General features: G+C 36.3%; 1 protein-coding gene across 2 annotated transcripts in view; it reads right to left on the bottom strand.

Moving 5' to 3' along the window:
- The window catches only part of LOC111601120 (putative mediator of RNA polymerase II transcription subunit 26), a 51898-nt gene extending 33624 nt beyond the window's left edge, over positions 1-18274 (bottom strand). The window contains exons 1-2 of one of the 2 annotated variants that reach the window (XM_023317575.2): positions 17802-18274; positions 2493-2631 (exon numbers count right to left, since the gene is read on the bottom strand). The gene's annotated coding sequence lies outside the window, so the exon portion shown is untranslated. The remainder of the gene's footprint in view (positions 1-2492; positions 2632-17801) is intronic. The other variant, XM_023317574.2, reaches the window with a different exon arrangement.
- Positions 18275-18561: the final 287 nt, after the last annotated feature.

Raw genomic sequence — 18561 nt, 5'->3', positions numbered from 1 at the left:
AAAAGCAATTCAAAGCAAAACTTTAAGCATGATGTAAAGCCCTAGAGCATGCGATTATATTAACTACGTCTTACAAATTGCTGATTAATTAACTCTTTGTTGTTGGCATAAACTAACTTTGAGTTGAACAACTTTTTGCCCCGCAGCTCCCTGCTACAGCGCCCCGCTAGAGCTTCAGCTAAACTCTCTGTGCACTTAAAGCAACAGAGTCGACCATTTAATGTGCTTACATTCATTTAATTTTAAATCTGCGATAAAGTGTCGGCTGCTTTAAGTCTTTGGCTCGGGCCCAGCCCTGGCGCCTTCTGGCCACTTGCCCGTTCCTTTTATGGGGCGACATAAAACGCAAAGTTGTCGCCGTGTCGCGAACGCAATTCTTTACACACCGAGTTTTTGCAGCCATTTCTTTTGAGAGTTTTTTTTTATTTTTCCTCTGCTGCTTGCTCTTCTTCTTCTGCCTTTTTCTGGCCTTTTGCGTGCTTCCTGTTTTGTACGCGTTTTCTAGATTACTTTTATAAGTGAATTTGTTGCGGTTTTCCGCAAAATTTACAAGTACGTGAGAAAATTAGAGCTTAGCGTGTTGGGTTGGCGTTGGGCGCCTGTCGCGTATCCTGAGCCGCTTGTTGCTTTCCGGTTACAGCGCTTTGCTAGCTATTTCTCACCCTCCCTGCTGCTACGGCTGCTGCTGTTGCTGCTGTCTCTATTTGAGTTCAACGCTGCGTATGCTTAATATTGCCAAAAATAAACGCACATTACTAATACGCCTAGTTGCAGCCAATTGGCGCAAAGCAAGTGCGAACCGAAAGCAAATTAGCAACTTCCAGCAATTTAAGAGCTGCTATAAATATATATATGTACATATAGATGTGTATTTGTCTGTGTGAGTAAATTTTTTTCTGCTTAACGCGCTGATGACATGAAAATAAATTCGATGTCTGACTTGAAAATAAAGTTTCATTCTCGCTTTGCTCTCTCGCTCGGCGCCATTGTTTCTCATGCGTCTGTCCCGTGCTGGCAGCAGACAAAGTTTTTGGTCTTTCCGCCAAACCTCGATGTGCTCGCCTTTTCCCTCTTGCCACGGGCTCATTCTGGCTCTTTGGCAATGTCTGTGGGTGCGAGTGCGGTTAGTCTGTATTTGCAGAATTGTTAGTTTCACGCTTTGTTTGTTGAGATTAGCTGGCAGCACGAGAGGGCACGCTCCACGCTGCCACCTCCAACTGCCCCCTCGTTTCTGTCGTCTTCCTACTCTGCTTCTTCTTCTTCTGACAGGCATACGCGCTGTGCTTTTGGCAACGCACAAAATAAAAGTGTGCAACTTACTTTACTTTATTTGCGGCAACTTATGCCGTGCCACGTCGCTACACTTGTTTTACGCTGCTCTCTATGAAAGCATGCGAAAGGCTTAGCAAACTGCTCGTGCATCTTGACAGCTAACAGAGTAAGGTATTGACTCCAGGCAGGCCAAAAACTTAAGCATTTCTATAAAGTCAAAATAAATCTTTTTTTTTTAATTATTTAAAAATGTTATATAATTCTTATTAGATAACAAATAGATTATAAAGCGTATTTCATGTTCGTTTTACCTTTCACAAAAGTCATTTTATACTCGCTTTATTGGCTGTGTTGTTATACCCTGTCAATGGCTAGTTTCTAGTAGTGTCTATTGTTTTTATGAAATGGTATGTAACAGGCTGAAGTATTTTGCATTGACTAATCTGGAAGGCAGGCCGAATCGCTGCAGCTATAGTATTAAGTTTAAGCAGCGGACTATAGTTATAGTTATAGTTATAGCTCCTTAAGTAGTTAATAAAAATTAAACCAGATACATGCTAGAGATATACATCAACAACAAAAGTCCTCCTTGGCAAAAGTCATCTAAGACCTTGAAAGACTTTCAAGTCATCATTTATTTTAATCATTTTGATGTGAAATTTAATAACTTTCTGAATGGCCTTTCTCATAATTTTTAAACCTTATTCAATATGAAGAAATTCTATTTAAAATTTTAAAATATATTTCGAAATTTTTTAAAGCGGAATTTTACATTATTTTTTGTCTAAATTTGTCGAGCAAATATTTTGAAAACTGAAATGCTAAATAAGAAAGAAAAGATTAAATGAAAAGAGTTTATAGCTTGAGGAAATCATCATTAAATTATCATTAGTTTACCGTTAGGTTAACTCTTAGTCGAGCATGGCCCAGTGCAGCACTCTAATGTGTTTTAGTTGTTTTTTCCTGCACAGCGCAAAGTTTGCACGTGAAAATTGCGTTCGCAATTCCTCCTCTGAGTTTATGTGTCTGTGTCTGTGTGTGAGCTTGTGGCAAAAATTCGCTGGCGTGTGGAAAATTGATGCTGCTAGTGAAGTTTTTGGCTTTTTGAACTGACAGCTGCGATTTTTATGCGTCACAGCCGCCGACGCGCGCCCGAAACGCAGCTAGAAAAATAATTGCGGAAGCCTCGCCTAGACTCGCCCAGCCTCGCCTCGCCTTACCTTGCCTCGCCTAGTCACGCCCCCATGGCAAACTTCAACTAAGATTTTATCTTGCCTTAGTTATTTAGCTTTATGTGGCATGTTAAGCACTTGCTGTTCCAAGCAGACAAATTATGTCAGATTTGATGAACAATATCAGCTGGGAAATATATTAATTTGTTATTGTTATTAAAATAGTTTAGCAAAACGGAATATTTGGTAATATTTTTATATATAGCACTGCCTTTACTTCTAGAATAAATTAAATATTTTAACTTGAGCTTTAGTTTAATATAAAATGTAAATTTATTATAGCGCACAATGCAGTCTTTCAACTAAATTTGCATTGCATTAATGTAATTTTATAAATGATCATTAATTTTTTAGCAAACCGTGAAGGACAACAGCCAAAGCACAGGCAAATATGCTTGCTCTCTGTCTGCCTCCCAGTCTCTCTCTCTCTCTCTGTCTCTTGCCTGAGCATAGTCATAGTTAATTCACATAGCTGTGCCGGCTCAGGCTTATTATCGATTGCATTTTCCAGCCGACTGGCCCGCAATGAGGGGCAACAATCTCACAGGACGCGCGAGCCACGTGTGCCATGTAAGCTACAAGCGTATAATACGCAGAAAGAGATGGAGCTAGATAGTGTGAGAGTGAGCGAGAGAGTGGCGCTTCCTCACTTAATTAGCCAGCGAGTTTATTTATTATTCACTGGCACCGCCTGCCAGCCTAATGAATCACAAGTTTCCTGCATTTTTTTTCACTCTGGTTTTGTTTTTGTTTTAGTGGATATTTTAATTTTTAATTAGCATGCAAAGCAACAACAACAACAACAACAACACCACCAACAACTGCTGATGGACGAAAATAAACGACCTTGTGCGAGTAGTTCACAAGTATTTTATTATAAATGTAGCTTTTGTTTGAGCTTAACCCGCAACGGCTGTACAGGTGCACCGAGGCCACCTGCCATATAATAGGAAAAATGTGTTAAGCATATTAAATGGTTTCACACACACACACACACATTTAACCAGTCACGGCACACATGCAGATAACTTTCACAGCTAGATCATTACTCAGGCATGTCTGTTATGCTAGTCAAACTACCTGGTTCTGTCTGCCCCACCTGTCTCCAACCACACACGGCCACAAAATGACAGTTTACAACGTTTCGCCCCCTGTGATACGAAATTTATCAGCTCTGCAGCTGCTGCTTAATGTTGTTGTTGTTGATTATGTTAGTCTTCCATTTGTTTTCGGCTTCGACTCGTTTATATTTAACATGGTTTTTTGGTCCTTCTGCTTTTTATGCTGTTCAACTTGGCTGCATTTCACTTAGTTTTCTGCACAATTTAATTTTGTTGTTTTTGGTGTTGTTGTCAGCTTAAGTTGCTTGCTTCATTATGCTCTATTAAAGGGTATTATAACTAGCATATGAGACACGTGCTGGAACCAATGCATATATATACAGATATATAAAGAGAATATATATAGTGAAGCTATTTTTGTTGATAGCTTAGAATTACATCTTGTTATATTGTTTAGATATATATACCATATATAAATATATATATAGTAGCTAAAGAACCAATCTGCTAATATTAGACGTAACTTGACGTGACATTTCAGGTCAACAATCGTAAGTCCAGTTCTAATATTAGAAACTTTTCCACAATTCTAGATGTCTTAGCCAGCCTGTCTGCTATGCCCAATTAACCTATTCTCATTAGGGCACAGGCCTCACCTACCTGCACTCAGCTTACAGTTAGCAGCTAGCATTTGCCACATCCGCAAGGGCATCTATACTTCAGCTTGTCCTTGGCTTTTCTCTGGCTGTGTTAATCTCTGCAGCTCACAGCTTTTGGCACACAAAACTAGTTTTATAGCTTGTGGAATACCCAGAACCATGGCCGCAACCGCACAATTGATTGACTGACTTTAATGTGGCTTTTCGCACTGACCCTCGAATCACGTTTCCCATTTTTGTGGCTGCTGCTTGCAAAAATCAACGTGATGCTTCGTTGCGTTTTGGGAAGCAGCAGCTAAATTGCATTACCAAAATAATAAATCAATAATAAAATTTTTATTTTTATTTTTTTTACATTTTTTTCTTTTCGTTCTGGTTGGTATAAATGACTTTACTGACAGTTGGTGGCGTCGCCTTTGTCAACGTCTGTCTGTCGATTTTATGACATAATTCAATTCATTTTTTCTCTTTAAATTCATTTTGCAACAAATTTGCGAAGCGAGGCAAATGCTTTGCTGGCCAAATTGATTTTACGACATTATGCGACGAAATTGTTGAATGACTGAATTCAAGTGATTTAGCCATTATTGATAAGTAATATTTAGCAAAGCATTTGCAAGAAGATGAAAAAAACTCAAGGTAATTGAAGTAATTCCGAGAATTGAAATCGCATCATATGGAATCAATCAATCAACTTGAACAAAGCATGAAAATCAAGATGGAAAAAGGCATTAAAGAAGTATAAAATATTAAAGTTAATTCCAGCATTTAGATTTCCATTGAAATAGCAGAATTTAGTGACGAGTTGAGCTCGTATAATAATATTAAAATATATTAAATTATAATATTAGAATATTATAATATGGGGTAAAACAAACTATCTGAGTGAGCTATAATATTCGCTCAGAAAAATAAATTTCCTGTCTGAACGAATAAGAAATTGAAGAATTTTTAACATTTAAATATCAAATAAAACAGTTCAAATGAAAAATAAATGAACAATTAGAAAAATGTAATAAGGAACCAATTCAGCGAATTTCTGCTTCAACTACATATACACATATATAAACTCTATTTATATATATAATACATTTATATATATATTTTAAAATATATTTTAAATATAAATATTTTTGAAATATAAATATATACAAATAAATATTTATACATGCATGTTAAGAGAAGAGATTCTCTGCCTATGACAAACACTGAGCATACTGAGCACACTGTGCAAATAACTTAACTATATCACAATAAGAAAATGCTCTTAAATATTATATATTTTATGAAATATATAATAAGAGCCTACTCTTACTTATTTCGTAATAAACAATTTTAAAGAGAACAGCACAGCATGGGTATTCGACTCTTAACCTAATAAACATTGCGAAAATTAACATGAAAAAATTTCTAATGATCATTATCGTTAATGATAATTAACATTAATAATCATGTACATCATTAATCATGTACATAAATGAACATTTTTCTTAATGATCATTAGCGCTAATGAACATTATGAGAAACTTCATTATCATAATAACATTTAGTGCTTATTAATAATAATTAAAAGTAACTAAACTACAACAAATTATACATTTTTAACTCTTAACAAATATTTAATATTAATTAAACAAATAAACAATGTTTAACAACAAGAAAAACTTAAATATATATTTAAACATTTATTAAACAAATACAAATTATTTAAACTTAAACAATTTAACAAAAAAAAACTTAAATTTATTCACCACTTGCACTGAACAACACGACTGACCCAGTCCAGGTCATAAAGTTGACTGATCGCCACAGCCGCTGCAGCGCCCTTTTATACCTGAAAGTCACTCAAGAAGCAACTCGAACAGAGCTGCTGAGCCCTTTTTGAGTGAGAACTTACACTCATTTGAAATTATCTTAGAAGCAGAGAAATGCGAATAGGCAGAGCACACAACTTTACTTTCTGGTCGTTAATATATATGCTATACATATATATATATATATTACATAATTTTTCATCTGTTTTCGTACCTATATTAGTATATAACAAACATAAAACTAAATACAAACTTTTAGAGGCTCTAGCTCTTGAGCCGTACGAGCTCTTATATATATCTGATCTCAAATATTGTCACAAATAACTAAACTAAAGAAACTAGAAGTTGAGCCAACATATTTACGTAATGAACAAATAACTAAACTTGATTCAAAGAAAACAACAACAACTCCATCAGTCTATATATAAGCAGTAACTTACTTAAATGAAATATATATTATTTTTATATATATATTTTAATATTTATATACATAGTCACTACAAAAGGTACAAACAAATATTCTCTACAAAAAAACTTTTCAGGCTTTCACATGTGCCTTAAATTTGCCCAGCTGCTTAATAATTTAAACATTAATTACTCAAATTTAAAAGCTGAAATCAACTTTTGGAAGCATTGCAAACACAGCTAAAGACCAAACACATGTCAGAAGTTTGCAGAGCCTAAAATCTCCACAAAGCGCTTCAAGCCAGCTGTGCCTCAACTAAAGTGGCTTTTTCTCTCTTCTACATTTTTTTGTCGTTTTGTTAATTTTATTTGCATGTTCTTTATGCCATTTTATTTATTTCTCTATATGTATACTTACATATATATTTATATATATATATATTTATATTTATATTTATATACATATATATTTTACATTTGTACGGAAGCGCCTGCCTTTTATCGTTTAGCTGGCTGCTGTCTTTTACTTTATTTTTGGTTGTCGAGGCTGCTAGCTATAAATTTTTGACAACATTGAATAGCGGCAGCGAGCACCATGTGATTGAAACGAGCAGCACACGCACACACACATACTACAGTGGTAACAGACAGCGCCAGGTAGCAGTAGCAGTAGCAGCAGCAGCAGCAGCTGCAATTCAACTAAATCGACAGACACAAAAAAGCCTCCTAAACAAAATTGCTCGCGGGCACACTCACACAAACACACACTCACACACACACACACTCACACACTCACACACTTTGAAAAATAGGCAATGTGCGGAAATTTTGATTTTTCGCCTGAGTTGGCAACGCATTGGCCGCTGGCAGTCACAGAGTTAAGTAGTTTAAGTCAAGCTTCTCTACACACACACACACACACGACGCTCGCACACACACGCACATGCATGCCTGCTCATCGAATTCAAATTAACTGGTGCATACTTTTAGGGGCGCTGCAAAACGCCGTTACGTGCCTTAGCTGAGACGTAAAAGTTCCGCGCATTCCCATTCAAGTCAATTTATGGCAGCGCGCGTCTTTTATATGCTCAATTTTTGCTTTTTTCCGTTTTTAGCATTCTGTCATTAAGTCGACAAATTGCTTGTAACATTGCCAAGCGGCATTAATTAGAAAAGCAGTCGTAAAACTCGAGCAAAATGCCAGCAATCACAGATGAGAAATTAAAACTGTGAGCAACGTTAGAGATATGCGCATAAAAGGGAGGTAAGCTGTGCAGCGAGTACAAATTGGAAGCGAACTTAAAAGGTGTAACGCTATATTTTTAATGGGACATAAAACATCATAACATTTTACTGTAACATGTTGCTTGAAAAATAAAAAATTAAAAAACTTATATTAACTTGAAAATAATTTTGTAATAAATGTTATATTATTATACAAATTATTAAAAATAAAAAATAAATATTTATAAAATTTTTAAATTAAATTTGAAATAGTTTTCGGTTGGAAAAGATGACAAAAATATTTATATATTTTATTTATCTATTAAATAAATTTTCTTGTTTCCAAGCTACAGTCGAACAATTTTTTATAACTTATTTCCAATATTTCTATAAGCTCAGAGCTTTGTTTGTTCAAAACTTTATTAATTCCTGTTACTGCGACGATTTGCTTTCAATTCAAATGACACGTGAAGGATTAGCGGGCATTAAGCACATACACGCACACACACATACATACTTATATATATGAAATAAAAATGAGAATACAATCAAGCTAAACTATTAACACCTAAACGTAGGTCTCGCAATGGCATAAATCAAAATATGGCTACATAAAACATTTACGCCTGAACGCCTGCCTGGCTGGCTGCCACACACACACAAGTGGCATGCCACACAAGCACAATAGCTGTAGCAATAATAACGCATATTGTTAAATAAAAATGACCTCCCATTTGTGTGCCACGGAAATGTCTAACACTGAATGAGGTAGAGCAACAGCAAGAGCAAGCGGCACACCCACGCAACTGGTTGGCAATTTGTTTGCGCCCACCGAAAGGAAAACACTTCAGTGGCAAAAAATGAAAGCGTGTCGATATGGCAAAGGCAAAGGAATAAGTTTTATGTGCCCCGCTGCCCAACGATATGATCTAAGCCAAGAGGCAGGCACACATACGCGAGTAGCACATGTGCAAACAAATTAAAAGCTAGTCATAAAAATATAATTATATTGTGGCCCGGGTTAAACAAACAAAAAACAGCAACAAATACTGGGGGGAGAAGGACTGCCTTGAAACAGCTAAGTGTTGTTGAGCAGAAGATGGGAGATTAGCCAAGAATTGGTGCATTCAATGTGTACGTATACCTTAGCTATATCTATAGGCAACACTTGAAATATACGAGACATATAATAATAATAAATATAATAATAATAATATATAATAATAATAATAATAATGAAAGTTTGACATCGATTCTAATCAATAATAAACATCATTCATGAACACGCTTCCAGCTCATAACTTACCTGTTACTAAAACTAATATGCCCAACAAAGCCCTTTTCAATATGTACAGGGTATAAACAGTCGAAAAAAGCGAAGCAAAATTGATAAAAAAGAAAGAAAAAAGCCAAGAGACAAAGGCAAGGGCAAGCGGCTTAAGAGCCAAAACTTGAGTGGCAGACAACAACCACAAAAGCAGCCCCAACAGCAACCACAGCAACAGCTACAACAACAACAACGGGTGTGGCGCATTAAAAGCAACTTCCAAGTCATTAACCCGTTTATGACGCTTAACATGGCTAAGACTTGGTCGGCCACAATAAAGCGGCAATAAAATGGCCCACACGCTAGCATATCAGTAGACACATGCGTGTGTGTTGGCCAACTTAAAGTGTTTAACGGCTCATTTATTGCGAGCTCTCAAATTTTTGTGCAGTTGGCCAGCAAAGAAATGGCATTAAATGTTATTAAAATTTCTTACGATCTGAACGGTATAATATATTTATATATATATATGGCCTCAAACGACCAGGTCTCGAAATTTTGGTTAATCCTGCAACAGCCAATTAAATTGATAAAAACAAGGCGGCAGAAAATGCTTGAAATATTTTATGGTCTCACTTAAAGCTGATTTCCGCTCTTGGCAAGAAGCATATATAAATGGCCTTAATATTCATATATATACATATATATATATATAAATATATATATACATATTTTGTTTTCCTATAAATGTTAAGCCACAGAGATAACCGCATTTTGATAAGGCTCAACCGCAAGCTAAAACAACAAAAATAAAATATAAAAAAAAAAGATGTAAAAAAGTTCAAACAGATTTCGCTTTCTTTAACTTTCGAGCTGAACATACGATATTTTTTTAATATTTCTACAACATGGGCTTAAGATTTTTATATGTTTCTATATCGATTTGGCCATATTTATTTCTACGACTTCAGCTGCGGCTCGTGAACGTCAGAGCAAAGCCTAGAGTCCGCGGCAGCTACCAACATGTGTGGCCTTTCTCACTCTTTACTCCAACAGTGATGTACTATGGAACAAATGAAACGAACCTCAAGACAATTGAGGTCGAATATAAAAATATTCAAAGCTCTATTCATGCCTCTCACAAAGGAACTCAGAGCATTTGATTAGCTGCAACAGTTGCTTCACAATTATTGACTTTCATATTTTATCATATTTTAAAAATGAAGGACTTAAAATTTCTTGCATATCAATTAACATTTTGCCCACTAAAATGTTAATTTCGTTCCACTGTGCATCGGTCGCTGACTGTGTGGCTGTGTCGCTTGGTTGCGTCTGGCCCAATGCGGCTTAGGCTTTGTTGGCCAACACTGGCACACACTGATACACTTATACACACACTCACACACGCACACACTTTAGCCTGCTGAGACATGGCCCCTTACACAGGACGCACTCATATTATGCTAATATTATCCCTTGTCAGTGTTTTGTGGGTTAAGGACAGTTTTATGCATCCACACACACGCACACTCATAAACTTGGCACACACACACATACACACATGTGCCACACTCGGACAGCTGCTTTAGTTGCGCCTGTGTGGGTGTGTGCGTTTGCTTGTGTGTGTGCGCATGTTAAATAAGCGTAATGCCGCCATTATTGGACGCATTACAAACAAAATGAAAGTGTGCACACAGCGAGCCTATGACACTCTCTATACAAGTGTGTGTGTGTGTGTGTGTGGTGTTGTGTTGTGTGTGTATTAGCGACTTAAAGCCTTTATGCATTTCACATGTGACGGCTATTTTTGGTCGACAGCCGGCGAGCGACCCAAACAGTCGCTTGATTTAGACCGCAAATTTGACTGCATTAGCAACGACAGCTGCAGCTAATTATCAAACTAATTAGCATTCAGCTCAAGTAGATTATAATTAATAAGCATATTGTGCCAGACGTGTCAATGGCTTCAGAAGCATAGCTTATGATGCCGAGACAAAGAGTGCGTGAAAGCGTGTCTTTTCTTTTTAGAGCACAAAAAGTTAAAGCCAATTAAAATTTCATAAGCAAAATTTGTAGGCATGATAAATGTGGCGAGGCGTGCTTAAAACGTAGCTGGCGCTTTAAGATGCTAAAATTCATAGTTGCTTATACATTTATGTGGCCTAAGCAATATTTGAACTAATCTGATTATAATTTCCAATTATTTTTAGTTCCATGTTCCATGTTCAGTTCGCTAATTAATTTTCATTGAAGCCCTACACCATCAAAGTCCATTATGAAAATATAATAATAAAAAAAAAACCAACTGCAAAATTATAAAAAAAATAAGTCCCTAATCACTTAATCATTTCAGAGTCTTCTCTTTACGAGCAAAGCCTATAAAATAAATAAAAATGGCACTAAGCTCATCTTTAGCTTTGCCAAATGCAAATGAGAAGGGAGAGTCAGCTAATCTGGGTCGTTGGCCAGGCCACAATTACCCGAATCAAGCGTTTCGATTTCGATTTCGATTTCCATTCTACACACAACTAAAAGGCAATTTCCTCAAAACGTGAAAAGGGGGCCAAAGTGATTTGCCAGAAGTTGAAACTTTTCGACAATCGACAAAAACATGAAGCCAAAAAAAACAGAGAGATAGAGAGAGAGAAAGAGAAAACTAGTTGAGCAGAGGAGAAGACACAGGCTCAAGCCTGATTGAGCCTTGATTTTGGTTACGCTCTTTGCCACTTCGATTTGCGTTGTAAAATTTATTACAAATACTTGCCATGTGTAGGCATTATCGATTCGCCCAAACATACACAGATATATTATGTATATATAGAGATATATAAGGCAAGTATATGCCATATATTGGAGCTGTGGCAAATGAATGTGCGCTGTGGCGCCACTGTCACATTATGGAGACAACGAAGCACACAAGCGGGACTCGTATACCAGCTCGATTAAAAGGCTGCAATTGCAAAGAGACTGACCTGGACAGCGCATAATGCTGCATAAGCATTCTCAATAAAGCGAAGAAGGCAGTTGCGCAAAAACTGCGATGTCAGTGAAGGAGAGAGAGAAAGCAACCAAAGAAAAAAGGAAAAAAAAAAACAAAATATTGCGGGCAAAATAAATTTAAGTATAAATCATAATTTAGGCAAGTCTCTAGAGATGAGCTCTCAGCGTCCGACTGCGGCTGCTGCCTTTACTTCCTGCCTTCAAAGTGGGCTGCCTTTCTCCTCCTTGCTCTTCCCCTTCCACTTTGCAGGTATAATACACGTCTATATGTATCGTATATGTGTAATCCCTCAAAGCGAAACAAAACACTGGCATTCGGAACGCCTTCAGCTGCTCTGTGTGTGCGTGTGGCATGTCTGAGACGAGCCACAATTTATGCGCTTCGTCGCCTTTCGTCTACGCCAAGTGATATGCTGGCTCTGCATTGAAGACCCAGTGCTGCCCCCCATCCCACTCTTCGCCACTTGCCCCAACGCAGCCTCAATTTATTTTTCGCATAACAAAATTTTTGGTTTCTGGCTGCTCAATGTAAATTTATTGCGCTATGCATAGTTAAAGCAATGCGCGTTTCGCAGCATCGCGATCTAAGTCGAAGTCAGATTTTCGATGCCTTTCCAGCTTACTTTTATTACTAAGCCAGCGTGCTGTACTTACGGCCTTACACTTTTCTATAAATCAAGATTTCTCCATTTAGTTTCTGATTTTACATTTTCTTCTACTTTTTTTTTGTTCCCAATCAATTTACATAAAAATATTCACTCACACACAAATGTTGATTGAATACAAAACAAAAGTGGAAATGTTGCTATTGCTTGGTGTTGACTGCGTGATGCTCTCTCAAGATGGAAGCAAGTTTGGAATTCGAGTTGAGAAGAGCTCTCACTGAAGATAGAAGTAGATAGGTAGATAGATATAGATATGTATAGGTATATTAGATTAGATAAAAAAAGATGTAAATACATATAGATAGTTAAATATATATATATATATAGGCAATTATAGATGCTTATATATATATAGATACATATAGATACATTATGATAGATATATATACCGTAAAAAATTAGTCTATCTCTAGTCAAGCTTTGAGCTGAGCTCAGCTCGACTTAGCTGCTTCGTTATGAAGCATAACTTAATAGACTGTATTATAACCTAAGTATCTATACACATTAAAAAATTCAATAATATATAGATTCACAAATTTAGCATGCCCCCAGGAGAGGTATTCCCTCACAGCCTAATAGGCTGGCTTCGGTTAGCCCATATACTCCTTTTCACTCTAGAAACACTAAACAAAAACTGTTGCCGCTGGCGCTGCTGGCGCGGCGCAGTTTGAGAGTTGTCATTGAATGGGAATGAAAGGGAAAGCAAAGTACAGTGGCTGCTGGCTGTCAAGCAGGCGACGTCAATTGCCAAAGCACTTGACAAGTAATTTACGGTGGCTGCTGCTGCTGCTGCTGCAGCAGCTAAGCAACGCGACACACAAAACAATGTCAGCTGCCGCCGTCGCAGAAACCCTAACTCACTTTTGTCCTATTTATATTTGGCTTTACGTAAAAAAGTTTCGGGTGTTTCGGTTATTTCGGTTGAGTTTTATTTGCGCGGATTTATTTGACGTTCAACTTTTTCACTTTTTCTCCTTTCTTTTCGCACAACACATGTCGGAGCACATTTAAGATTTATATACTTTTTTTGAGAGTCCTTTTTCTGGCATGCAGCACATGCATATTGTGGCATGCAACGCTTTTCATGGTTAGCTGCATGTGAGAGTGGTTTTTCCATTTTTTTTTTTTTTTGCTTTAATTGTCAGCTCAGCATGAGAGCCAGCGAGCTCAATTGAAAAACGCTTTGAATGCAGGCGAATGCCATTAAAGCATTTGATGTTATTAGCTGAGCTTTGCCATATGAATGGGACTTTAATATGAAGAGCTAGTTGGCCTCAGCTTAAACTGCCCCAAGATGCACGCCTAACTAAGCATAAAATATACAGCATTTGCCTTAAAGACAAACAAAAGCCAAGCGGAAATTAGAAGAGAAAAAAACAAAAGGCGCTCGAAAAACGGGCAAGCGGCGACCTTTTATTGTTACCTTGGCCGCGACGTTCTTAGTTTTTGCCTTTTTTTAAATTATGCAAAAGTATTTTTGCCTGAATGTGAAAGGTGAGCTCACACACACAGGGAATTTTCCGCACAATAAAATTGTTCACACTTTTTACGCTAAAAAGTTGTGAGCTGCAGCTAGATTCCTGACCGGCATGTGTGTAGCTCACAGATTGCCCTATAATATATATATATATAGAGAACGAGAGAGAGAGAGAGTATATATAGTCTGACAAAGACTGGAGCTAATTTTAATTAAAATGGCTTTAAGAGCTACTTTGCCTCAGCGTATGCACCTGGCCTGACTGAGCTGCCGCGTCTGCTGTTGTCGCTGTCAACAAGGCAAACAACAACATCAAAGGCTGCCCAGATTAATATGCACAAGTTAAACAAAACAAAAACTTAAACTATGAATATTTTTGAAGTTCAGCTAAGCTAAATGCACCTGGGTTCTGCCACTCAAGCTCAAAGCCAGAGCTCAGGTTCGCAGTGTCTTTAGACGCACGTAAGCACGTAACAAATCTTTATAGAAAAACGCAAATGCAGCACGCTGCAAAGTATGCAACGAAAAAAGAAGCTGAAGGTGCAAGGCCAATGTGCAGATGGAGCTGAGGCTGCAGCTGTAGCTGCGGAGACATTGCAAATGTCAGCAGGTGACAGTGGCTGTTGCGCCTTGAGGCTGCCATAGTATGGCACTCTTAAGGCATTTGTCTGCCAGCTGCCGGCGGCAGATCGTGCCATAAATGTCAGCGCGCATTGTTGCAACACGAAGCCAGCTCAGCTCAGTTGAGTTCTGTGCAACGCATTGGCATGCCACGCAGCTTTGCACAGTGGTTGACAATGAGACGACGCTGAAGACGATTTTTCTGCTGCTTTGATTTTGAATAGCTCACTTACACACTTAATAAATGTCGCCAGATGCTCGACTAGGCCAGAGCGTGAGAGGCGAAGGGAGGCAGCGAGAGCGAGACAGAGTTAATGCTATGCAAATTTAAATTGCCATCTAAATGGTCCTTAAAGTTGCCAACATTGGAAACTTTCTTTTATCTCGCAGATTATATCATTACGCATGGCATATAATAAGTCAGAGCAAAGCTCCAGCCTTAGAGGGGATATATAGAGGCATATGTGTGATACCCTGTAAAAGTTTGCATAAATCCAAAGCTGCTACTTGGCACAAATTATATATTAGGCAAAAGTAATTTTAGATATAGCTTCCATATATCTATAAATTTAATAAATAAGCAGTATCTGCCAGATATACCCTGTACAATTTATATAAAACGTTATATGTTGATTATAACAAAATATAAATTGTCGAAAATGTTTTTTATATTTATATTCAAAAATGTACATAAAAAATACTATAAATAGTTATACATATGTGCTAAAAATACCCTGCAAAAATTAATAATGCTAAAATTTCTTATTAACAACAAATTTTAGATTCAGCAAAAGTTTTACATATTTAATAAAGTTGAGTATAACAAAAGCTAAAGTCATATATGCTAAAAATACCCTTTTAAAATTAAGATTCCTTAAATATAAAAGAAATGTAAATATTATATTGACAACACACTCTGCAAAACCTGACAAACTCAGCTTTTATCAAAAATGTATTCAAAATTAATATACAGGGTATAACGCTGCTTCTCCATATCCAGCATAAGCTATTACGCGTCTTTTCTATTAACAACCAGGAAAAGGACTTTAGGCAAGTCACATGTAAATTTATTTATTGACTCGCCTGCCAGAACTTGAGCAGTCGCCCCTTTGCACAATTTTTTCTTCATTTTTTTTTGTAGCTTATGACTTTCACTTAGCTTTCACTTGGCTTATTTACACACACACAGTCTCAGCTACACACCCTCACACACACATGTTGTTGCCTTTAGGTGTATGGTAATTGTATTAAATTTCAATAAACGTGTATCAAACGTTATGAATCGTCGCGTTGATTCGCAGCAAATTATAATTTCTGTTGCTCTTTTTGTCAATACCCTGTAAACGGCTTTCAGCGCTTATGCAATGTGTAAACCCTTTTTTATTGTGCTGGACTTTTATTGCTATTTTTGCTGAGGGAGGGTGGGGGCTACACATTGCAATTTGGCTGGCAATAAATTTTGTTGGCAAGACAGCGAAATGAGAAGAAAAGCGCGAAAAAAGAAGAAGAAAGAAGAAGAAGAAGAAGGAGAAAAATATTTAAATTTTTGTGTTGATCGCATAGCGCGCTTTTTGAGGCTTGCAAAGGGGCAAACAGTAAAAAATCTGCTTAAATGTACTTCCGTCATAAAAAGAACGGTAATGCAGAGCCAACGCCAGCGGTTGGCTCTGTGTGTGTTTGTTGTGTTGTGCGACTCACGTAACCCGAGTAGCAAGAAAAACCTTTTTATAAATGCTGCTGCGCGGCTTCCGCAAAATAATAATAAAAACAAAAACACGCAATGGAAACACCCAAATGCCACCGACGGTGAATACTCTTTGATTAAAGGCGAAGCGAAATAGGAATTTTTCATTAATTTAAATACAACAAAATAAACATATATATAAATAAATTAATTAAATCAACTTAAAGATAAAGCATCCTTCTTTTGTATTATTTCACTATAAATCCATTTTTATACATTTTAATAAATTCATAAGTCACATTTTTACTTCCAAAAATATTATGGAAATAATTTGTATTATTTTATTTTTATTTTGAATATTTTAAAAAAATTTTATTTTATTACTTTCATTTATTTTGATTATTTATTCGTATCTTACTGTAATTTGAAATTTATATGAATTTATTTGTAATCATTTCATATTTTACTTATATTTTAAATATTTCAAAACATATAGTATAATTTAATGTTTAAATATATTTTTTTAGTTTTTATATATTTTAAATTTATATAAAAACGTTACGCATAAATTTATATTAACTTATTTTACGTCCGAATTTAGGTTTGAGCTGATTTAATTAAATTTGTGCATGCTGTGAAATATATATATATAATTCATAGTAATACATATGTTCATAAATGTAAGTATAGTGTTTTAGTTTTTCATTTTACATTGTACAGTGTCATCAAAAATTTGTACACATTTATTTTACCACCGATTTTATCTTTAAGCTGATTTAATCTATATTTTTTTACAAACTTTTTATATGTATTCAAAAGTGTTTTGTTTTTCAAACGGATGTATACATTTATATATATATATTTATATTTATATATATTTATATTTATATACTTTCATGTTTGTTCATTTTACAATTTATTTTTAAGTTTTTTTACCTTTATACTATTTTTCTGATCTCATTAAAATTATAATGTTTTTATTTAACACAAAAAAAACATACTAAAAATATATCAAATAAAACCTAAAGCTGCATTTATATTTACATTTAAGTTTAATTTAATGCCAGAATTAATGATAATTTAAAATCACATTCAGTGTTGCGTAAATGAAATAAATGAATTAATTTATGCAGCTAAAATAATTCAAATTCATCAATAAATAAACGAAATTGCAAAACTATTATAATGCCAACGTGCAAAGTACGGAAAAAAAATGCCAGACAATGGCCAAAGTCAAGTATTTTAATGCTCGATTGTTTTATTTGCTCAAGCAGGAAAAGTTTTGCATTGGCTTGAATTGCCAGCGGAAAATGTTGAAGCTCTTGATGCTTCACTTGCTTAATTTATAATTTAAGCTGATATTTCAACAGGATATATGCACATAAATTTATGTATATATATATATATATATAGACTTTACCTTAGTTTTGGGGTTTCACTTGTGTCTGAGTATTGCGGTTGATGTTCTTGTTGCATTCATCGCGTGCCACGAACTATTGTTGCGCTTTCATTGCGGGCTTGTACTTAAGTGTATTTGGCTTGTTATAATTCGCACACACACACACATCAATTAACCCAGTTGCCAGCACAACAACAATAAACAGTTCAAGAATGCGCCAAGTTAATTTTCTTGGAATTTCTGCTGCTTTGTTTCTGCACTTTTTTTCTTTTTTTTGAATGCTGTAGCCAAGTGTATTTCTACCTCAGCTCACACACATGTACACCCGCACACAGACACATACGGAGAAAATTACATGCTCTTAACACTTTAACCGGCTTTTTGCTACTTGCGCCAAAAATCCAATAAGCGCGTGTCTCTCGTCTGAAACGCGTTGACTGCCCAACAAATATTACACATACGCCGCGTGGCCGCTAGTGAAACGTCCAGCAGGCACGAATGTCAACAACGAACTGAACAGCTAGCATCGCCACTGCCGTTCGTCTGATTTGGCCGACGATCTGACGGCGCATGCGTCACTTTTACTCAATGAAAAGCTTCAAGCCAAAACTAATACCGAAAAAACAACAAAAGACGAAGCGCTGCATACTTTTCGGAGTGCTCCGTGTAGCCTTGTTGCTTGGTGTTGTTGCTGCTGCTGCTGCTGTTGCTGTTGTCATTGGTGTTGTCGTTGTCAGCGCCAACATAATCATTGGCGCGTGTTGCTCACTTGTAGGCAGAC

This window comes from Drosophila hydei, unplaced genomic scaffold (genome assembly GCF_003285905.1).
Source record: "Drosophila hydei strain 15085-1641.00,03,60 unplaced genomic scaffold, DhydRS2 tig00008135-arrow-pilon, whole genome shotgun sequence".
In the NCBI taxonomy this organism is placed as follows: Eukaryota; Metazoa; Arthropoda; class Insecta; order Diptera; family Drosophilidae; genus Drosophila; species Drosophila hydei.
This window is presented reverse-complemented; position numbering and strand designations above follow the sequence as displayed.